Here is a 24,542-nt window from a genome sequence, read left to right as displayed (position 1 = left end):
TTGTTCAGGAAAACGATGAGGAATAGAAAATTTTGCATAGATCATACAGATTACCCTAAAGGTATACAGCAGACCCATATGCTTTTGATGCTGTTCTACAGATATGTTTATCAAGTCCTAAGGGCTGGACCATCCTTTAAGATTTAGCCCTTTTTTTACTCCTAGAAAATGCACAGTTGCCTTTATGTGTAAATTCCCCACAGTGAGGAAAGCTGTCCTTTTGCCCTCATTGCTAAATAAATTTGATGTAAAGGGGAAGTTGCCATCCAGGGATTGGGAAAGTGTAGGAAAGTAGTGGTTACCTGGGTCACCATCCCTAATGCACTGTGCCTTGGAATCCAAATCTCCTTTGTGCTACCCAGGAGTTTCTGCCAGGTCTGGGACTAGTAAATGAAGCAGGATTGGATACCTACAGCTTTCTCTCCTTCCCATTCTCTTTCTTTACATCTCAGATACAAACCTCACAGCTTGTACTTGCAACCATATATAGATTTTCACAGACATTCCCTGCCCAAGTGCTTGCTCCATTAATGAGGCAGATACATTCCAGCCTGCAGAACATGCCAGGCTCTTGGCAGTGACTATTGCTTCATGGATGCACCATCTGCTGCTCTCTCGGTGTGACTGGTTACCTACTTTTCATGGTACATTTCTTTTTCCTGGCCAAATGGCTCCCAAATCCATGAGGCCCTCTTTGACAAAGCTGTGTAACATCTCCTGATGTCAATACTTATGCAAACACATATTTCCATGAGAACAGCCTTGTTAATCTCTATGTTCTCCTATGGAATTGTGATACTTTTCCTGGATGCAGATTTTGCTAGCAGAAGTTTTTTGTACCTTTAGTAGGAAGGCACAGGAAAAAAAAAACAAACTGTTTTCCACCATCAATGCTGAAAACACCCCATCAATGCTGGAGCATTTGGAAAAATGTGAAGATTTTCCTAATTTCCGTCGTCTTCTTCTGCATAAATCACCACATCTCTCTTTCCCAAACTCCCTGAAGGGCACCTTCAGGGGAGGCAGCAGGAAGGGACGGTCAACAACAGTAATTATTGTTTGCTTTGAGTTGCCCAGGATTTGTCACAGACAATGAACGTTTCTTCTGCATGAAGAAGCATAATATTAATATAAGTTAAAATATATTAAATTAAAAAATTAAAAAGAAAAAAAGAAACTAAACAACCAAAAACCAAACAACCTCACATTCATAAAATTTCAAGTTTTCAGACATTTTCTGTAATCACTAATTCTTGATAATGTTCACTGTCTTACTCTACATAAAATCACTGCTGATACAAGTTTAGTTTTATGTAATACTCCATATGGTAGATTCATAAAAACCTTCTACTGGGAATACCACCATAAACTACTATTTTCTGCTATAAAAAATAACCATTAAAGTCCAGACATGCACAAACAAGGTAATATGCCATAAATTTTGAAATGCTAAAATACTACAAATGTAAATGTATTCAACTCCCATTGCAGTGCATATAATTTCCATAGCTTTATTAGAAATCCTGCAGTTGCAGTGGTTTGGCAATAGGTGATAAATATAGTAGGAATGAGTCAGCATGCAAATCCCTTCTGTGGAAAACAATTTGAGAGATTTTATAGCCCAGAGCTGGTTATTATTTTGTAAGAACAATAATGCAAGTTCATGTTCAAAACCTGCTGAGAGAAGAATTTGCAAATATCCTATTATGGAACAGGCAGAAAAAAGTGTAAGACCTATGTAATAGCACTGGGCTAGAACATTTTCACATCTCCCATTTAGCTGATTCTTTTTTCCTCATGTGCTTATTAGGATCCTTGTGAGATTATCAGTATATCACTCTAATAAAATGAGAGCACAGCTGAGGTTTGAGATTTCATTTCCAAGTTAATGCAACAGTCCTTAAAACCTGAGAGGTATGGAATTAAAAAAGGCTTCTGGAAGCTTGGTAATAGAGAAAAGAAATTGCAATTAGTTTTGAAAGCGAGACTTTGGGATTTTTAAATTAATTTTCTGTTTCTATAAATAGTACTGGATGAGATAGTACGTTTCTGATGATTCCAAACCCCTTTATATCCATTTGACCCAAACATTTCTCTGTTTTGCATAATAGATTGCAATTAATAAATCCTATAAACATGATCTAATGATGTTGCCTAGGTATACTAGCAAGTGCATAAAGCCATTTACTTTCAAGGCTGCCTCCATTATGCATGTCACACTGCAGAGACAGTTTGGATGCCAATGAATAAACAATGAGTCAGGTTCTGCAACTGGGCTAGGGCTGGCAGTGGAGGAGAAGGACATTTCCCAGCCCTCAGTGCCTTGTCCCAGTGAAGACATTCTCTTGTGTGAGACCTGCTCAGGTTCTATAAAGTGCAAATCTGGCCCAAGACCATGAAGCCACCAGCTAGGTTAGCCCTGACAAAGCCTGCTGCACATTACAGCACCCACAAGCACAGAAATCTCAGCTACTCAGGCCTATCTGACCTCTGACAAATCCAAGCACAGGGCATGTGTTCACCAAGTTTTGTGCATTAAATACAGCTGCCACTGTAGTTATAAGGATTACAGAGTTTTTTTAACCAGGATCATCAGATCAAAGCCATAACACTGTTATTAGAAGTGAATGAATTTTATCTGTCCATGAGGAATCCGAGAGAAGAAAGATAACAATTACATCCAAATTTATCTTAATAGTTCAACAGCATTTTCATAGCAAAAAATGCAAGCAAAGTGTATAGTTTGGCAAGGGCAGTTTGCATGGAATTATGTCGGTTTTGGTTTTTTTGTTTGTTTTTTTGTTTGTTTTTTTTTTCAAATCAAAAGAAAATATTTTGGATCAGTTTGAAAAAGAAGACTTCAGGGCACCCTAACTGTGGCCTTCCAGTATCTGAAGGGTGCCTACAAGAAAAATGGACAGAGACGTTACAAAAGCACATAGTGGCAGGACAAGGAGGAATGGATACAAGCTGAACGATAGTAGGTTTAGACTAATTATTAGGAAAAATCTCCTTACTGTGAGAGTGGTGAGGCACTGGCACAGGTTGCCCAGAGAAGCTGTGGATGCCCCATCCCTGGAAGTGCTCAAGGCCAGGTTGGATGGGACCCTGAGCAGCCTGGTTTTTAGTGGAAGGTGTCCCTGCCTATGGCAGGAGGGCAGGAACAAAGTGACCTTTAAAGTCCCTTCCAACCCAGGCCATCCTAGGATTCTATGAAATTAATGGGGGCTCAGCTGATTGCTACAGTGCTAGATGAGAGTTCTCATTTGAGTTTTCCATGTTCTTTCTTCTGTGTGAAGGCTGGATACCTTCGCTAAATTATCTGTCCTGGGTAATCCTTCTACCTACTGATGAGCAAAAAAGGATTCAGATGGTGCCAGTATATAATGACAGGTCTGGCCTCACTCATAGAAATCTACACGATGAAATGATGAATAAGGTTTGCAAGATGCCATGCGATGGAAACAGAAAAAAAAAAAATAAGACTCAATCAGGTTTAAAGGCAAAATCAAAATTTTGGGACACAGAAATGCTCATTGTTTTGTTTTCATCAAAATAGTCTGATTTTGATGATTGGGGGCTATTTTAAACTTTTTCTTATTTAGAATTCTCAGACTGATTTGGGAGAAATAGTAGTATTTTTTGCAAACTGAGTGCACAAGAAAGTAAGCTATTCCCTTAGTTGAAATGAAGAATAGTACCTAAGTCAGCTAGATAGTGATGAGATGTAAGAAATTGCTATTTAGGTGAACTCATGTATACAGCAGTCATAGTTACAGAAAGATAACTTAGGCAACACCAACAAAACCAGTTTCTCACAGAAGTTTGGGGTTTTTTGTTTTGTTGGTGTTTTTTCTTTTGTTTTTTTTTTTTTCCTTTTGCTAAACAACCAGTAAGAAATTACTTTTAAAGAATTTTCACTTCTGATTTCTTTACCATCTCAGAAGTATTATAAACATAAATCAAATCTAAATAGTTATACTTGAGACTAAAAACAACAAGGGTTACATCTGTAGAACTCATCTAAAATGAAAGGGGCAGGAAGCCCTCATTTTCTACTAGCAGCTAACATTTCCCTGTCTAAATAACCAATCATATTACTGTAATTTCCTTACCCAGTTTAAAAGGAAGTCATATTTCCATATGCAGGACAGAGTAAGTAGGATTTTTTCTATTAATAAAAATAACAGGTCCTGGTCTATTCCAGTCAAACACTGATCCCACATTTAATTATATTATTATTATTATTATTATTCTAAGGAGCCTACTTTCCCAAAAGTAGACAGAGTTGCATGAATTTCTATTCTCCCTCGTGGCTGCATGAACGCAGAATGACCCCATTGCTACTGACAGGACAAAGAAGTACAGTAGCAGAAATCTACATAAAGAGTTGAAAGCCACTATAATCATTGCCATTCAGTTTCCCATGTAAGTCCCAGTTCCCAAATTCAATAAGATTTTGACCAATCCTAGTTTCATTATGCATTTCTGCACTTTGTTTATCACAGCCTTGGTATAAATAACCACATAAAACTCCTGTTCTCAGGTAGTAAAAGACATGAATATACAGAGAGCTGCAGGTTAAATGAGCTCATGGATTACATTCTCCTCCTCTTCCATATTTTCTTTCACAAAGCCAAACCCACAACAGCTATATGTAAGGAATATTTTTTTAGATGTTCAGTTTCTAAATAAAGTCAGGGCATGTTGGTGCTGACAGTCAAAACTGCCACTTCATGAGCAAGTGAACTCTTTTTTGAGCTCTTTTCACCAATATTAAAAGCAGGTTAATAGAACAGCAGAATTTCAGCTGTACCAGATATAAAACCACTTTTTTTTTTTTTTACTTCTATTTCTAGAGTCTTTTGAGGGTAAGTACACTGCCTGTGTAAGCCATTTTAGAAATATAAGGCTTGTGGCTAAATCTTCCAGTACAAGAAACTCTATCTTAGAAGAGCTCAGAATGAGAGATAAGAAGCCATCTTTGAACCAGTTTTCAACATTTTTTTTTCCCTGCAGTGCCCTGAACTGTTTTGTATTACACTGTTGGCAGAGCTCACAGGGACTGCCAACCTTGTGGAGCACCAGGAGCTGCATTATGCTTTAGTCCTGCCTCTACCTCTGAAAGCCACACTACCTGTGCACCTCTTGTAACCACTGTTCTGCCTCCCTGCAGGAAGGCAGAAAGCAGAGAAGCGCCACTGCTGCCCTTCTGTCACTTACATGTCCTTCTGAACTGGAGCCCAAGCTCTGAATTCGTGAAAATTGTATCACAGAGTGTGCGCATGTGCAGGAGGATCCACAAAGGTCCCTTAGTTTCTGATCCACTCAAGAGAAAAATGCTATGCTAAAAGCTATGTACATGCATAAGGGAACAAGATGCCTGAGGACAACTCTGTTGCATATCTCTAGGCAAGGTCACCTAGAGATCTCCAGAAGGTGTGAGAGTTTCAGTATACACTCAGAAGGGTATTTAGGAATTCTCCTTTTACAGTCTGCTATCAACCCTGCTATCTATTAATACTGAATCTTTACACTTCGAGAGACAGAAAACAAGCCTAGATAGACATGAAGCTGGTTTTTAACAATTTCATCTCAGTTCTCTGAACTAGGCTCCATGAGCCACAGTACCATGGCTTAGTAAACCAGCCTCTGAAATTGGCAGGTTTCCACCACTAGCAAGTGTTTTTCCAGGCTTGTTTAACAAAAGTTGTGATTTCTCATTTCTTTCCTCTTCCACAGAAGCATAATTTTAAGACCTATCATTCAAGACTGCCTGATCTTGAGCCATGTCCATACATCACTCAGAACATTAAAACCTGACCTTTATACACAGAATAATAAATACCTGTGAGTCACTTACAAGGTAGTAACTCACTCTCACAGTTCAGCAGAGAGTAAGGGATGAATCTCAAGATGAAAAACTTCAGTTGTTACTAAATATGAGTGGGCTTATAATAATATTTTTACATTGAGAAGTCAATAAAGAAGGTTAAGCATATTTCAGAAACATGTTGATGCATTAGCAAATAGAAATGAAGCTGAGCAGTCACCAAAACAACTGAAAAACACAAGCTGCTGTAATGTCCACCTGCATAATGCAAAGAATTACTGGATTTATGCTTGAATCCAGGAGCATCTTCAGTGAGCAGGGCTGGTCTGACTTCAGTGCAGCAGGCAGTGTGTCAGCCAACACAGTCGTCTGCTTCTTCACTTTTATCACCCGATTCAGCAGCCTAGGCAGCAACATTGCTTCTGTGAAATGGGGGGTTTGCAGGTCTTCTTGTCTCTCCAGCTCTGCTCTTTGACACCTGAGCCACTCCAGCTCCTCTGAGGGGGTGGCTGATGCATGGCTGGTGAGCAGCCAGAAGCAGTCACAGCCAGTCTCAATATCTGCAGATGCAGCCCTCAGACAGAGTGGAATGATCAGCCTTGCATTTTTTAGGGCTTCCATCAGGCAACAATCTCTGTGTGGGCCAAGTGCAAGGCATAACCTTTAGAACACAGTGCAAGAAGAAATATTATCATGATTTAAAGGGCTGACATCAAATGACCAGGTCTCTTGAAACTCTTCTCTGCCTCTTGATAGCTATAGTTAATATTTACACAGTGAGGTCTTGAATCAAAGAAGAAGAAAGAAAGAAAGAAAGAAAGAAAGAAAGAAAGAAAGAAAGAAAGAAAGAAAGAAAGAAAGAAAGAAAGAAAGAAAGAAAGAAAGAAAGAAAGAAAGAAAGAAAGAAAGAAAGAAAGAAAGAAAGAAAGAAAGCTTGATGATGCAATTTCAGCAACCAGGAACATCCAGTATAATATTTTATGCCTTCATCAGCACACAATTTCTATGTGACAATAACATCCTCTCCTTTGCATATTAAGAGGAACCAAGAAGCAAGAGAGCACAGACAATGCCTCTGCTCTCCAAGGCATTTCCCACATTGGAAGCAAGGCAGTGGCAAAAATGGGTACATGTTTTCATGACACCTGAGCAAGCATTTTTCTGTCTTGCTCTTGTTCATGCCATGTAAATATGAGCTGAGATCACCGGCTATTCTCCCATAATTTTGGCAGGAAAGTGGTAGGGGGGAGTAACTGCTGCTCGCCTAGCAGTGAATTATAGGTTTTTGTCTCATAATTTATGCTATCCTGAGAGGAAACTCAAGAAAAATTAATTTACACAGCCTGAAAAAAAGACTGCTAAGGAGCCCCTGTCATGGGTCATGTACTGATTTCATTTACACGGGTGTAAATCCTACATACCATGACCAAAATCAGAGGCATTATAAAAGGCTTATAAGTGAAAGAAGACTTTTATTCACAGTTTCTAAACACTAGCAGGAAACAAACTTGAAATCCCAGGAGAACGCTATTTTCCGAATGGGAGCAAAGAAAAGGAATAGTGCAAAGTGAACAGGTGAAACCCTGAAGTGACATAAAGGGAACCATGTTGAATGGGAAGGAGCAGTGATGTATTAAATGACCTTTTGAGGTAGGAGACAAAACCACATCTGTTTTGTTCCTTTCTTTGATGACCAGGGAACCTAGGAGATACCTGGAGATATTCAGAGAATTCAGTGTTGACTAAGCCCTGTGAGATGGGCCACAGTGCCAGCCTTCCTCTTGACTCACAGCAAACTTTCACTTGAGGACCTTGCTCATGGATGCTGCCTGGTTGCTATGCCACAGGCAGCACACAGCAGGCACAGCATGCTGGCTCTTCTCCCCTATTGGGGTGTCAGGATAGAGACCACTGGAGGGATCCTGTCTCCTCTTGAGCTGTTAATCTTGCATTACTTTGGTACAGAGCAAGGCAGGCTGAGTCACCATAAAGAGGCATTCTTTCACTCCATACAGTTTCTTTTTCACCAGGCAGGTAAAAAAAATGTACCTTTCCTTCCTGGAGTCTTGAGCTGATTATTTCCTTCAGCCGGTGCCTTGCCTCCATTTTTTCAACAGAGCAAGAGACTTTGGTCCAGGCAGACATAATTTTGAGAAGACAGCCCCTAGCATTAGATGGTGAAGACATTTTAAAAACTAATGGAGAATTTTGCTTCATTAAGTAGCCCATAAAACTAGGAATAATTGAGCACCAGGGGGGAAGACACCATAATTAGTCAGCATTACAAATGCCTGGTTTCACAAAGGAGCACATAAAGGTTTTAATACAGCTTTACCTGCTGATCTGCTGGCAGATATCCCTGGATGTGAGCTACTCGCACTTGAACAGGAGCTTCATTCCTTTGAATACCACAGTAGCAACACTTTGAATTAGAAAGGTTCTATCCTGGGTCTCAGTGATAGTGTTGAACATATCAAACTGCAGTATAAGAAAGCCTTAGCAGAGCTGCTCTTGAACACTACTGAGTTCCACCTCTACCAAGGTGCCTCACAAGGTACAGAAACTTTTACAGAAAGCTATATTTTTGATCTCCTGCCTTAAGATACTCCACAAAACTCAAAAATGTATACAGTGCAATTTAATTCCTTTAAGACCTAAAATTGAAACATTGCAATATAAAATCAACCCACAACTAAGACTATTATGCACATATTTTTCACCCTGCAAACGCTTTCAGTGGTCCTGTAGACAGCCCTGCTTGATGCTTTCAGCAACAACACTAAAGGAGGGACAGATATTTAATGAGGAATTTTTTTTTTCTTTTTGGTGTCAGACACAAAGACTTTGCTTTACTCTAATAATTTAATTTTTTTTTTAAAAGTGTAAGTCCTAGTCTGCCCTGCCAGAACAGATGTACATGTACGTAGTTCCAGCCAATGCTACATAAAATAGCTTTTCTGAAACAACTGCAATATCTATTATTCTTTTACAGCACATGCTCAGTACTTAAATAAACAAAGCAAAAAATCATTACTGTTCATAATTCATTCTCTATGTTTTCAAACTCTGTGGTAGTCTTGCTGGGCTACCATGTCTTTAGAATGACTCTTTTGTAAGCTGGAATGCTCTATCTGCTGGCACCCCTGCTTTCTTTTAAGCATCTAATGCAAAATAATAATGACCTTATGAACACAAATAACATTTACAGTGTCAGAGAAATAGTTATAAAGCAGTTAAAGGAAAATACAGACATTTCTTTTCCAGGCATGTTAGTGCTTTTCCTATTCTTCTCTTCATTCTGCAAATTAACATTTTTTTCAGATAAAAAAGACAAATTCATAAATTACTGCATTTGGCAGTGGAATGTAGCAATGGTGGCAAGGCACAGCTGGAGAGTTTGAAATGTGGCAGCTTTCTTCGAGGCCATCATTTTCTTGCTCCTTTGGGAATCGCTGCTAAATGTGGCTACTGCTAATGTAATGAATATGAATCCATGTAAATCTCCGATGCAGAGCTGGGATCTGTCCCCTTGTGGGTAAAAATGATTTTTTTTTTCCATGCAGATTATTTGAGTGCATATGTGTGCATAACTCTGACCTTACTTCGGCAGCTCACCTGCTCTTAGGTATCCAGGTACTGTCGACCTTCTCATTTTTCATTCTGCAGAAAACTAACAATATGCACTCTCTCTCTTTTGAGGATCCCTGGCAGAATAATACACCACCTGTTCAGCCCCCCTTCCCACCCCCCTCTTTGCTAATTAAGCTCTGAAACTGTTTCCAAACAAAATTGGATTTCTTTTCTTCTGGTCCCCTCTCCTTCATTCCCTGACTGCACCTTTGTAAACATTTTTGATTGGGCGTGAAAGGCACAGAAACAGCCACAAATAAGGGGACCTGTCACTTTAGCCAAAGCCATTAGTGCTGCAGGGAGAAAACTAGCTGGGCTCATACTGAGTGACTGTGACATGCCCAGGGATGGAGAGCAGCAGAGAGGGACTTTAACCAGTGTCCAGAGGGGTCTCAGAAATGATGGTGTGCACAGGACAAAGCTTCCTGGCTCCTCTTCTGCCCTGCAAAGGCCACTGGCTGACTGACTCATTTAAAAAGTAGAGCATTTGAATAGCTGACAGACATTTTCCAAGGAGGGGGTGGCTGAGCGAAGTGTGCATATTCTGAGTTTGTTTCCACCATGGAACAGGCAGTTGGAATTTTAATCTGTGTAACTTTCGTCTCTGTGGTTGTACGGTGCCTCACACAATGGGTCTTTGTGTGCTGCCAGAATACTACTGCAATTCATACCATAAATAATAATTGTAATAACAGTTACAAAGCTAAGATTTTTTTTTTTTAATGGTCTCTAGGTCTGGAAGTCTTTTCTGGGCAATTGGTATTTTTGAAAATCAGGTCACCTAGTTAGGCTGCTTATTCTGAACGCAGAGTCTTATTTCACCATTCATTTTCTTTAAAGCATAAACCTCCAACTTGGCTCATGTAGATAAATATTAAGTGAGGGGGAAGCAATGGAAACACTTGTCAAAATAAACCAAGAATAATCATTGGATTCCATTCACAAGATTTTGGAGAGGAAAGATCAGGCCAACCATCAAATAACAGCTTCAGCCAAGATCTCTACAAGTAGAGGGCCATTGTTCTGCTTGACAGTTCTTCGCTGAGGTGATTAACAAGCCTGGCTGATGACCCTTTGGGCTCAGATGTACAGTTGGGGTATCACACATCAGCTGAGCTATCAGCACGCTTCCTATGTGCATGGCCTTGCAAATATAAAATTATGTGACTTGGCTTCACCCTGTTCACCGGGACTAATCAAAGCCATGTTGTCTTGCCTTTGCTGTCACTTAAACCATTCATACAGATACCACAAGCTCAGTTGTGGCACTGAAAGACAACACTGGCAGCTATTTCAAGCAACAGACTGGTTGCAGCTGGGATTCACAGAACCAAAATTAGAGCTAGTGAGACAGTCTGGGTGCCATCCACCTTCTCCTAAAATGCAAGTCTTGAAGTCAGAGGAATTGCACTTGAAAAGTGCATATTTTTGTTTCTGGATCATGAAGGCGACCGCCTCAGAAAGATAACTAGACCAGAATAAAACAGTTATATAAGGTATGATTCCTGCCCTGTGTGCCTGAGCTCTTAGATAACTGTTCTGTCCTCAAACCTGAAATTTCCAGTTTGGACTTGTATATAAAGGTTAATATACAGCAATAGAGCAGCATATAAAACAGTGTCATGGATGTGCTTTGCTTCAGTACAAAAAAGAAGCACATACTGGGCTCAAACTCCTCCAAGGAACTCCACTTTTTTCTGGACAAGGCAGAATTTAACTACTGACCAAAGAAGAGGTCATGCAAAGGCAGTCTATTGCAGTCATCTCCTCTAACATAATTCACAAGAAATTTTATAGCCTAGATCTGCTGCATTTCCAAACACACTAAATCACAATTCTGCCACATTGTGATTCAGAAACCAATGCAATCAATTTCAGCTAATTATGCATCCAACTTGTAAAGGAGGTGTACAAAGCTCATGTCACCACGTTTAGCTGAACCACTACTGGAAAGCAGGGTTTTAGCAGGGATATTTTGTGTGATAACTTGGTTTTAAATTTATGAAAAAGTGCAAACACGGTTTCAAAGTGGAACTTGGTTTTACTATTTGTGTGCCTGCTTCTGCTTCCACTGAAATTAATAACAACCTGCCACTGACTTCAGTGGAAGAAGGTCTGAGGTCTTTATTCCATAGCAGCTCCAGCAGTAAAATCCAAGAAATTAATTTTAGCTATTATATTTTGGAAGGCTGACAACAGCTGTATGAAGAACTGAACCTGAATCTCCCAGGGAGACATGTGAAACTTAAATCATGAAGCTATTCCCTTTGATATGCATGCTGTATTATAAAATTAATCTTTTGTAGCAATTAATTAGAGCAGTTATGAGGAAAGTCATGCAGTCTGAGACTCACATTCATTGCTCAGTGTGGCCTTGTTTGTTTAGTCAGATTCCCTTAAGCCATTAATAGAGCTTTATGTTAATTTCCTTAATGCTTCTGATCAGCATGTTCAGAGTTACAACTCCACTAGGGTTTCACAGATTATCCCAACATATAGTACAAGTAAACAATAGAAGCTACTTCCCTCTGCATGTCATTCTCCATGGATACCCTAATGAGATTACATCTATGCCAATCCAAAATGTTAGCAATAAGTAAATGTAACTCCTTGGGCTGTGACTGCACTTTCTGACACATTCAGCCCTGAAGAGGTTAAAAATAAAAAGGTGCCTGGGTTTGTTGCTGAAATTGTGAATAAGTAAAGGAAGCAAGTACATTCTTCAGCCAGATTTCTTCTCTCCAAAGGTATTTATCTGGAAATGCTTGAAAAGCAGGTTAAAGCAAACTCCCAATTTTCTTGAGAGGAAGTGAGATAAGAGTAAATCTTGAAAATGCCAGACATAAATGCTGAACTGGAATTTATTCAAATGCCTTTCATGTCTAATGCATAAAGCCTGGTTATTCCATCAGTCGCTTTGAATCAACTCTAGGTGCTTAAACATGTGAAAAACCCTAAGCTCATGCAGGAGATCCTTTGTATGTAACTTAACAACCGGCCCAAATCTCTCACTGGTTTCAGATTTCAGTAGTGATATGGAAACAGCCGGGCACTTGTTGGATGCCAGAGAATAATCACTACATTTGTTGCACTTTCCTAAAGAAGACAGACAATGGAAAAAATACACAGTACTGTGCTAAAATTAAATTATTTCACCCCTTAAACACAATCAAACAAACAAAAACCCCTAGAGTGGCTGCTTAATGCACTTGGTTACGTATGTTTTCTTCTTCCGACTCTAGAGCAGCCTCTCACAGCTGCAAGACTGGAGCAATGATTCTCATTTCCTTCATTTGCAGCCATGACTTCCAAAATGGCAGCCTGTGGCTGTTTCCAAAAAAACCAGGAAGCCCTTGGAGCAGTATGGGCATGGCTGTTTGAAGGCTGCAAATCTCATGAACAGAGACCAGGTGCTCGATCCCACAGGAGGCAGAAGCTGCTGGGGATCAGACTGTGGCAGGCCAAGCCCTCTGAGGTACAGCACACAGAGGGTCATGGATCCCAGCGTGGACTAAGTGACCTTCTCACCTGAGGAGTCAGCCCCTAGATCTACATGTCTGTCCTTTTCTCCTCAAAACCTGCAAGTCACCCGCATCTGAACAATCTCATTGTCCACTGACGCATTTGTCACAGATTTGTCACAGTGTGGGCATGTCAGAGTTGCTTGTGAAAAGAGTTTTTTTCCTGAAATGTCTCCTCTCCACTAAGCCCAGGACTCTTTTAACAGTCATCTGTCTTGGCCCTGATTAGAAAAACCAGTCATAAGTCTATGGCTCCATTTATATGCTGCCTTCTCTTCCTATTTACAACGGTAAGTTGGATTTTTTTCATCAATGTAAAAATCTTCTTTTTACTGCCTCATTTAATTTTTCTTCTTTTTTTCCCCACAAACCTGAGCTTCCTACTTAAACCTTATCCTCTGCAGATATCCATGTTAACTGTAGTTCAAAGACACTGCCTTCCTCTCAAATTAAAAAAAAAAAACAAAAAACTGTGGGATGCAGAAGCTACTATTGAGAAATGCATTGAACTCTGAGATCTTTGCTCTAGAGATGAACCTGAAGAAAAAGGATGAGACATATATTCAGAAACAAATGGATATGTGTGTCAGTGGTATATCAGTTTCTAATCAATATTAAACCTCTAACTGCCAAGATCAATAACAGCTGCAGGGTCATAGCTGTCACATAGTTTCTCAAACATATCAGCTAATAATGATTTTTGCTTTGTGCTTTTTATGCCTGCTGCATGAGGAATATCTACTTTCATCTTTAATATTTTCAATATTGAAATTCATATTATACTCTCACGATCAGGTATCAGGACCTGAGTGAGCTTACCCTCTATCTTAACAGACAATAAACACACCACAAAAATCCTCCACTCTTTCCAAAATGTAGTTCTGGAATGTTGAGGTAATTTGGAGTCAGAGACTTTTCAGTATGGCTATGGTGAATAGCTTTTGGTATGTCTGCCAGCACACAAAACAATGCTGCGACAGCTCAGCATGATACTTAAATGGGAATTGTTCTCTATTACATTGCTTACTGTACCTTAAAGAATAGCTGGAAAATTGTCACAGCCCAAAGATCTTCAGGAATGTAATAGCTGCATGTTCTGATAGTATTTGATTGAGTCACCTACTTAAGAATACTTCTCACCTATGATTTTTCATGGGTGGATGTTCACTCCCACCATCTCACAGACAAGTGAAGAAGTTGAATTTTCTGGTGAAGTTGTACCTTTGTTATAGTTTCAAAAGTAAGGAATTGAGTAAGGTCTAAGCAAAAGCATAATATAATTTATGACATTAGTAGTTGTTGTAGGAAAAAATAATTGACACATTTTTGGGTGCATATTTTTTCAAATATGAAGTTTAACTGGGTAATTGTAATTGTTAGACTGAGAGAAAAACTCCATTGGAAAAAGGATGGATTACAAAGCATCAAGTTTTTCATCGGTAGAAAGCTGGAAGTATCTACCTAAGAAATTCTAAGTGCTCCTTAGATATAATATTAATGTTCTGTTACTGTAATTATTAGTGTTCTTTTCCTTTATGGTTGCAATATTACTTGAAGTGCATGTATGGGAACATGGAGTTGCAGTGCACCCTGAGAGAAAAGTGACAGGGTTTTTTGTAGTGCCCTTGAACCAGAAAAGGCAATTAATTTTATGCATTTCTTTCCTGTCGCCTCTGTAATTCCAATAAGAGTGTGGCTGTGAAGCTGTGTCCATTCACTGTGTACAGTCCATGTTAACACAGGAGCTTGTGAAAAAGCCCCATACAGTAAGAGCTCTTTGCCAAGTTATTACCCTCAATGCTAAATACTACACAGTGGAGAAGATAAGATCTTTATTCTCCTGTGGCCTACCATGAAGGAAGGGCACAGATTTTGTTTAAATTAATCACACTAAAACGTGGATTTTAAAATGAGCATTTTCTTTAGAGAATAATACTTTATTATGCACAGTGCTCAACTCATTTACACGTGGTAGGAGTTATGATGCTTGCTTCTGTTGTTTCAATTAATAAATATATTACAGGATGATCAAATGACAGATACATTACAGACATGATCACCCCCAAAAGCAAGCAAGTTATTAAAAAATGAAGACCTCAATTTTTAATGCGATCTCTCTCTCCTCCTCTCTTATGTGTGAGTTTGTGTGAAAACCAAAGGTTACAGGAATGTCTGTAAGACATTGTTTTTGTTCAGTTTCACAAGTGTTTTGCTTTGTTGGCATTCAGTGGTTTTACAAGAGAAAATAATGAAAGCACATAAAACCTGTAACCATTCCCAGTGGGACAGAAGTCAAACAAGAGAAAGCTCATGCCTTTGAGCTGACTGAGCCACAATAGACAGGTCTTAACACAAAAAAGAATTCCACAGACTGCATTAAGGACTGTCAAACCTACCTCACTAGCACCAATTAACTGGGAGATATGGGGATCTTAGAGTTTGGATCAAAGCCTTTCTTGTCCAGATGAAAGATCACATCAGCTTTGAAAGGAAGCTACAGATGTCTGTGGGGAAAAAAAATCCTCTTCCATTCAGCTTGTTTTTCAGTGAATTTTGAATTGCTTTGTCAAAAAGAACAAAATAACATCCCAGCTGGAGGATGTGTCAGATGTTTCATTTAAAAACAACATGAAGTCAGGAAGGTGGTAGCCAGCTTAGAGGGACTGTTTGATCCTTTCCCAACACTATGCTGCTTTTGAGGAAAAGCAGCATTAAATCATTCTCTCTAATCAGTTCTTGATTTAAAAACAAGCAATCTTCTAAAAAAATCCCACAAAAAACCCCAACTAATGGTGCTCTCCTGCTTCATACAAGGATGTCATGGCATCAGCACATAGTGCATGATACAGCAAACCACATCCAGGAATAGTGACCTCACTGTGCTGTAACTTACTAAAAAGGTTACAGTGGTTATCAACCAAATTGGCTTAATAGTGTTCCATAAAAAGTTATGTGAATAGTAAATTCAAATATATTTGATGCATTAGTGGATCAGAAAAGCTTACTGGAAAACAGCATCTGACACCATGTTCATTGCCTCATTCATTTTAGAGAGAGTAGAGATGAGCTGATAGCTTTAGAGATTAATATAGACAAGTGCTTCACTGCTAGCAAGGAACAGACATTTTAGTGAACATAAAAGAAATGCAGTCAAACAACTACAGACTGTTTTGGAGAAAGAAAGTGCACAGCTAGTGTCAGTGGACATTTTGCCAGGGTAGGGGTGCAATGTGGACTCATCCTCTGCTTGTCACAATTCCTCTCACGTGCTTGTGTTTTAACTCTGAGAACACAGTCAAGAGACATGCAAGCTCCTTTGTGATACAAGTGGATCAGCAGGTTCAAGTTATTTCAGCATTTTTGGGAAGGATTTTCAAGCAAGCTTCTACAGAGGACTTTAAAATGCAAGATGTCAAGATTAAACTGTTGGAGCAAACCGAATGGATCCAAACCTAGGCATTGATGTAAGAAAGTATTACAGCTTGGGAAAAGGTACCCAACAGCTGTAGTGTGCTAGAACAAATTCTGCTGCACTGTACAACAACATTATTGTCAGAAACAGTTATTCTTCTGACTCTGGGAAATATTCAGACTTTTTGTAGAAATATATTTACCACAAAAAATGGGTTTATACCAAACTAAAGGAAACAAGTACTCCAAGTTTTGCTGAAGTATGGCTTGAATTCAGGGATCCTTTTCTCAATTTCTTCTCTCTGAGAGGATCAAGAGGACAGCATTCCCTCTCAGATTTGGAATTCACCTGTGTGAAGCAATCTTGTTTACACAGACATCAGTATGTCAAAGGCACATGCTGAATACTGCAGAATGGAAAGCACAAAATGGCTCAAAATACAAGACCTAGATTTATGGCTCCTTTGACCTGTGTGAGAATTAAATATCTGGATCCAAAACATGCAGAACAAAATCCTGATTTTCTACTTATTTTGAAAAGAAACAAGTTTTCAGGTACTGCGAGCACTTGCTTATATAGTGTTACTGCTGCTCATTTTTGCTTTGATTTGAAACTACAGGAGCAGAAGCAAACAAATTCCAGCCTTTTAAATACTAAAAAAATGTGTGGATTATCTTATAAAATAAAAAAATCCATATTAAAAAAAGTATTGGAAATAGCCATATAAATATTCTTCTGTAAACAAACCAGTTGACTGAGCAAAATAAATTTATAAATTTAGGGGAGAAAAGCAGCAGAAAACAATGAGCATTCATTCCCTTCGGAAACCAAAGTGGATAAATAGGTTTAGTCATGTCTGTCCCAAGAGAGTCTCAAAGAATGCATTTTTTTTTCAATGTAAAGTGCAAAGAACTGCATTGCATTTTGAATTCCATTCTAAAACTAATTAAAGGTTTGATTGTGCTACTTTCTCTGTGTTGGAATGCACTTCAATACATACTCAGCTTAAGGCATGAGCTCAAGGAGAACTATTCAAGCACTTAACATCATTAGCTATGATTTCAAGTGCTTTGCTGGATCTGGCTGTAATGTATAGAGCATGGTACTCATCTTGCAAGTGTGTGACAAAAATTAATGTCATCTAGGGAATTAATGAAATGGATTTACTCCCGATATAGGTTGCTGTATTTCAGAGCAGCCTCCTTCTCATTTATTATAAATATTGAGGTTATTTAAAGTGGACATACAGTGTTACATGGAAGATTTCAGATTTTGCTCACAAGGGCCCCAAAATAGCATCATAAAAATATATTTAGAGGCCAGCTTGACTAATGGGGATATTTAAAATCTGTTTTGATATTCTTTCCTGTCCATGCTATATTTTTGTTAGCTACTATATTTTAGGTTAATGTCATTTGCAATAACTGTTTACTAAGTATCTTGACTGCAAACAAAGATCTGAAAAAGCAAGTGACAATTTTGATTCCAGTTTACCAGGAAGGCTTCCTTTCCTCATACTTGCGAATTATATGCCTAAAAAGCTCTCTTAACTAAATATCTCATGCCCCCATGTGGTTAAATGGAAACACTGCTGAATAAATCCTTCGATGCGACTTTTCTCTTTCCCTTTATTTGCACACAGCAGCAAGTGCCCCAAGGAAGAAGATGGCCAAACTGTGTAAGAGCCTAATTTAGATATTATATCGACAGTGAACATCTAAAATAAACAAAATATAGAAAATCCTGAGCTGTTTTAGGAACTACTATGTACTAACCTATGATAGACTGTATTAGAACCTTACCAAAAATGCCTCACCCAAAATAGCAGCACGTATTGCATTCACCAGTGTTGGAGGGCAGCTATAACCCACTTCTTAATGGTTTTAATCTATAGTTTAATTAAAAATATGCCCTGAAAATACCAGCTTATGCTCTAAATCAGTAGATTCAGTGTCAAGGAGGTGGATGTGTGAACTTTCTCTCAAAGCAAATATCCAGTCTTAGGAGTTTTGGCAAAGCAGATATCAAGACAGATGTTTTAGTATACTTCTTCACATCCCAGACTTAGGAAAAAGAATTATTATCAGGTGTCACATCCAGCACATTGTTGTTTAAAACAAAATGAAACAAAGTATTATCCACATATGACACTACAATGGTAATTTTCTAGATTAGAATTAGTGGTAAATCAGTATTTGTAATGAAACAAACTTTCAATAATTTGTATTTATCTAAAATCACAGTCCTGCAGACATGTCAGTTATACACCCATTGCTCTGCATGTGGAGACAGATTCGGTTCCTTTTGGCCACAGACATGCTTTTTGACCTACCATAAAACCACTGAAAGTTGTACTGAAAGATGTTAATAGACACACTGAGTTTTTCTAAGTGCCAAGGTCAGTACCTCCCTCAAAATCAAAAGCTTCTGGCCATCCCCTACCATCTTTAAACACTTAACTCTCCTAAGCAGCTCCCCTGAACTGTTGCCAAGTTTGTGATGCCTTCTCTCTCAGTACAATGGGTAGATTGGCCAGCTGTGCTGATTGTTAAATGCTTCTATTTATTTATGTGCACTAAGTAATTGGCACCATTACCTGTGGAGCAGAATACAGCTGTGACGCTACACCAGACAAGCATACAACACTTGAATTACCTGCCTACTGTGCCCATCCCCTTTTGCTGTGACTACCTCCCTTCCACACTCACAACTAATCAAATTAACAGTTAAGTCCATCTGTTCTGGACCAAAATCCATGGCATGATGCAAGGGTGGGATCAAGCCCAAGAACTGTTTCTTCCTCAGTCCTGGCATCTGCCTGTGGCGATCCACAGTGACCTCCCCTCAGCCTTCTATTATGGTGACATCCTGTGCAAGAGGCTGGTGGGATGAGCTTTAATTGAGAAATTAATATACAGCGGGAGGGCAAGAAACAGAAAGGAAAATATGTGAAAGTAGGAGTCCTACAGCTGTTTGTCATACAGAGATGTGAAATTCGTACTCATTATGCACTCCTGCATCTAGACAAATAGTTGCTAAATTAAACAGTCTTTAAAGAGCTAGAGAGGCTGAAAAGGAGCTTCGTTCCTCTGTGCCCAGCCTGTCAGACTGCTTCTAAAGAAAAATTTTAATTTTTCCTTCAAAAACAAATGCAAGAGTATAAAGGATTATATGGTAGGAGTAGGTGACCGTTACCAACTTCTCCAGTGATGTACTGTCGTAAACAGGAAAATGAGCAGCTCACTACTGTAAAAAATTACAGGGCTATAATTCCACCAGGGAATTGTGGTGAAATCATAAACTATAAGAGCAGAGCTCAAGTGGCCTTATACAGTCACCACAATGCAGCAATGGAATTATAGCCCTATAACTCAAAATTTACTTAGTTCTTGTACTCAAGAGCAAGGAACTAAGCTTTGGGTCAACATCCTGTACAGACTGTCCAAATTTACTCTTCCCCTCCTTTGCTTTCTTCCTCTTACTCTTTTACTGCCCTGGCACCACACACAGCTCTCATTGTTCCTAGCACTTCCCTTATAATGCAGCAACCACCATCAGAACTCCTTTGCCTTTGGGACAAAAACTCCTTGGTTTTGTCTTTTAAGAAAATCAAGGTTCAGGGAACTGAGTAGCAAATGAACTGACTTGACATTTGATAAGGATTTTAAGGAACAGAATTCCAATAAAAGTTCCTGATGCCCAAGCTAATATGTCAAGAATTTAGAAGTGACACTTCCAGGTCATTGTCAGTGTATCCCAGAAACACTGGACACCACTGATAACTCCTAGAAGGACAAATAAATGTTTTTGATTCACAAAGGTTTAGACAAGGCTCTGAGGCACATAGTGTGTCCCTTAGTGTTTCCTTCACAGGGCAAGCAGTTGGACTTGGTGATCCTGATGGGTTCCTTCCAATTCATCAGATTGTATCATAAATTACGGACCCCTGTGTAACAGTTTTGAAGTGTTCTCCTTCAAAGCAGAGTGAGGTTGAACATAGCTGTTTCAGTACACGTGGGCCCCAAACTAGCACAGCAATTAAACCTGAGTAATCCTGGTGTTTCCTTATAGACCCTTTTATTTGAAAATGGCATGTATTGATATGCCATGTGTGGTATATCTAGAACCTGTACTCAAGTTCTAGGTTTGTCCTCTCAGTGCATTTTGTTTTCATTATTTATTTCTTCATAGGCTTTCCTCATTCAATTGCCCTGAGATATCTCAGATGAGGTGCAGAACAGCCAGTGCACAGGTTCCAGTACTGACTTGTACCTCACCATTCCCAAGCTTCCCATTAGAAACATTTTGATCCCATAATCAAACCATAAGGATCAGATCTTCACAAGAATCTGTCCTCTGAATTTCAGATGAAGAGGGAAGCACAATTACAAAAAAAAAAAAAAAAAAGAAAAAAAAAAAGAAAAAAATTAAGAGGGGGAGAAAGAAGGGGAGAAAAGTGACTTTTCTTTTTCACAAGACCATAAAAATTTCAGTGCTAAAGGAGCCAAACTGTCAAGCAACATCCAGAAGAAGTGTCAAAGAAAGCTGCACAAATTGGGCAGCAATAATCGGGCCACAGTCTGCAGTGTTAATCTTGTCTGTTTTCCATTGAGCTGGTACCTCCCTGCCCCAGCCCTATTTTAACCAGCTGAGAAGCCCTTGGCTCTCTTCCTGGGAGGTGGCTCTGGCAGGAGGCTTGCTCAAATAACCTGAACCTGCTTCTTCAGCTTTGTCAGTAAAGTGCTTGCAGTCTTTCTCACTCCACAAAACACAGGTGTTCTCCCTTAACTTTTTTCCTCTCCTAAATGGTATACATTCTTTTGCTAAAGTGAAAAACAGTCCCTGCAACCCCCAATTCAGTTAACATATAATTTAATCTTCAAACTTCTGTGTTTATATACAAGGCACAAGGGAACTACTAAAAGAGCATAATATTTCTAAAAATATTCTGAAAAAGGAGAGAATGAGGAATTAAGGTATTTGTATCTATAACTAACACAAGTACCAAACTGAAAAAAGTGAAGGGGAAACATGGAATAATGAATCTATTAGGAGTCCCTTGGTTAATTGTTAACTTGAATAAAATCTACTTACTATATTTTTAAGTCCTGAAGGAGTCTTTTAAGGCATAATTTAATGTTGTATTTTTTTCTCATGCACTTTCCATTGCTGTCTGTGGTCTCTATATTAATCAGATTTCTTCTTCTTGTAAGACTTTATGAGGTCTCTCTTGATTTGCAGCCAACCAAAGCACTTTTAATAATGTATGGCAAAAGGGTTTAATTTTTAATAGACAAGAATGGGCAAGAGTGCTACAAGCTATAGTAGATTGGTAAGTATAGTATTACACTCTGCAGAGTAGTTAGTAAAAAGGAACATATTTATATCTCAAATGTTATTGAAAACGTGTTTATTTTATTACCAACACAAATGTATAATTGAAGAACCTGTCTAATCTGGAATTATTGTTCACACCTTATTTACCAAGAAGACAAAGTCATTTTCATCTTGTTACCATAACAGCTGAAGTCTCTCATTGGTTTTCCTGTATCTCATGCTGTTCCACTTAAGGAAAAGCTCAAGGAAAAGAAGAATTAAAATGTAAAGTTACACATCTATAGTCTGGATTCAGGTAATCAAGGGGGGAAATATCTTCTAAAAATGGTGATTAATTCATAGGGGTTAACCTAAAAATAGTATTGTTTGTACCTTGGTATTTGTATACATTTGTCCTTTGTTCATTACTACCCAGCTAACAGGAAAGGTGAGAGATACATATAGGAGAAAATGTGGTTTAAAACTAAAGGTCGGATTCTGCAAATCAGAGAGGGCTGTTACATAAATGCTATTTTTCCATACCAAGCTACAGTACACAAAGAATGGAGCTTTCACAGTAGAGTAAGTTTTCCTATTCTTTCACAGTAGAGTAGGTTCTCCTATTCTGCAAAACCCAAAAGTTTGAACTACTATTAATGAACTACTGCTTCATTAATAAAAAACAGAATTATCATTCTGTCTACAGTAAATGTACAGATGTTGAGGCTTTATACCTGTGATATTTTAGCAGAACCATTCCTGATTTGGCATTGTTTTTCTAATGAAATGGGGCAAGTCTGTTTCTTTTTGCCTAAGTGTGTTTCTGTCAGTCATCCCTGATAACTTTCAAGTCTGGAAGTCAAGTTCAGATGAATTTGGCAGGGAAAAATCTCTCTGAAATAACAGGCATAGCAAGAGAGGATAGTGACAGTGCTCACAGAGAGATTCTACAGTAAGGTTAATCCGTACTGGACCTCAGGGATTACCCACTGTCATTTAATATTCAATCAATAAATTATTGAAAAACAAGCTTCACTGGTTCCCCTGGTCACTGAAATATTTATTATTGGTATGAGAGGGACACCAGGCCTATATGGACATACAGAGTCAGGATGCTAAGTGAAGTGGAGGTATATTTATCTGTTTGGAGTCATATATATTCCAGGCAAATACTCCTTGCATTGTGCACCAGAACTTAAGCACAACACAGCAAAGCCAACACAACACCCTGCATGTCATAGGAACAGGTAAAAAATAAATAGAATCTTGCCAATGAAAGGAATTAGAAATTTTTAAAGCATCTTGAATCTGCAAAATGAGCCATAGGATAGTTCATATAATACATAATGGCAAAATGAATATATTATGAATGATTTATCATTATGGAAATTCACAGATGCTTATTGGTGTAATGAGTCATATAACATGCAATTTTCACACAATATGTTGTTAATAATGGATAAGAATTTATCAGTATATTATCATATGAAAAAAGAGCGATATTAAAACTTGTTCTTTCACCAGAATCAAATAACTGTGCATGGAGTTGCTTATGAAATTGAGCTACTTTTGCCATTACTGCTAATTACATATTAATGTCAAAATCTTAAAGTAGGTGTCCATCAACTTGTCACAGATCAGACCCACCTTACTGTTATAACACTAAGCCAAAAAGCTCCTACCTATGTGCCAAAATTTGCCTACCTACATTAAATGAAGGGAAGACCAGAAGCAAATGCTACCTTGCCCAAGTTTCTAGTATGCACCAGTGGGAAAACTCTAAATTGTCACTGTCTGTGAGGCATGTTTAACATGTAGATGGCACAGCTCATTCCTATTGAACTGGGGAATTTTCTAAACAGAATTCCAGTAATGTTAAAGCCCTCTGAATAGCTTGGCTGACGAGCAATGTAAGATGGCATGAAAAAACAAGTGTAGGACCAGAATTTAAGAACTCAAAAATAATTTTCAATAATTTTTCAACATTTCAAATATTTTCAACAATACCCAGAGCTGTTTCCCCTCCCTGTGCCTTAATCAGACCCTCTGTGGATCAAGCAGAAGCAATTAAAGAATAAACAGCCCACTTCTACAACACAATGTGTCACCAACAGATCTGTCTTCCCTTCACAAATAAATAATTTTAATAGATCATGACAGGATGCCTCAGCTGCCTCAGCTGGAAGTCAGCTGGGCCAGCTTATGCTGCTACTGAAGTCATGATCACATTGATGAAGAGCACTCATGTTATCCATTCTGGTACTTGAGCATTAGAGTCTGACAAGTCCTTCCTCAGGAAGGTAATGAACAATCACTGTAATTTCTTAACCTGAAATTTCCAAGGAGTTCCTGATATAGAGTCATCAAAGGCAAATTTGTTCATTAGAAAGTACAAGGCACACACAACTTCCTGACTGCCTGGCCTACAAAACACCTGAAAAATTCACTTTATGTTGATTAGCAAATCAACATATACAGGAGACAAGCTGAATGTCAAGAAAGCCTCAGACAACAGTAATACATTTTCTTTTTCTGTCCAGGGAAAGCACAATTTATATTTATGCCAAACAATGTAAGAGAAAAATTTTGGATCTTGCAAGTACTGTTTAATTTAGAAAGCAAATATCTTCACAGAGTTAATTGCAAGATCATTGACCAAGACAGGTTCATAAAGCAGCAACTAGATAAGGAAGGCCCAGTGGTAAATAGCCACATTAGATAGATATGAGAGTGTGAATTGCATTCTTTATTGTTATTGTATGTCTTTATTGTTACCATACAACAGAGGAGCTTGGAAAATCTGTCTACTCCCACAGACTGAAGCCCCCTG

This window comes from Cinclus cinclus, chromosome 1, assembly GCF_963662255.1.
Source record: "Cinclus cinclus chromosome 1, bCinCin1.1, whole genome shotgun sequence".
Lineage (NCBI taxonomy): Eukaryota > Metazoa > Chordata > Aves > Passeriformes > Cinclidae > Cinclus > Cinclus cinclus.
Note: the sequence above shows the minus strand (reverse complement) of the source record.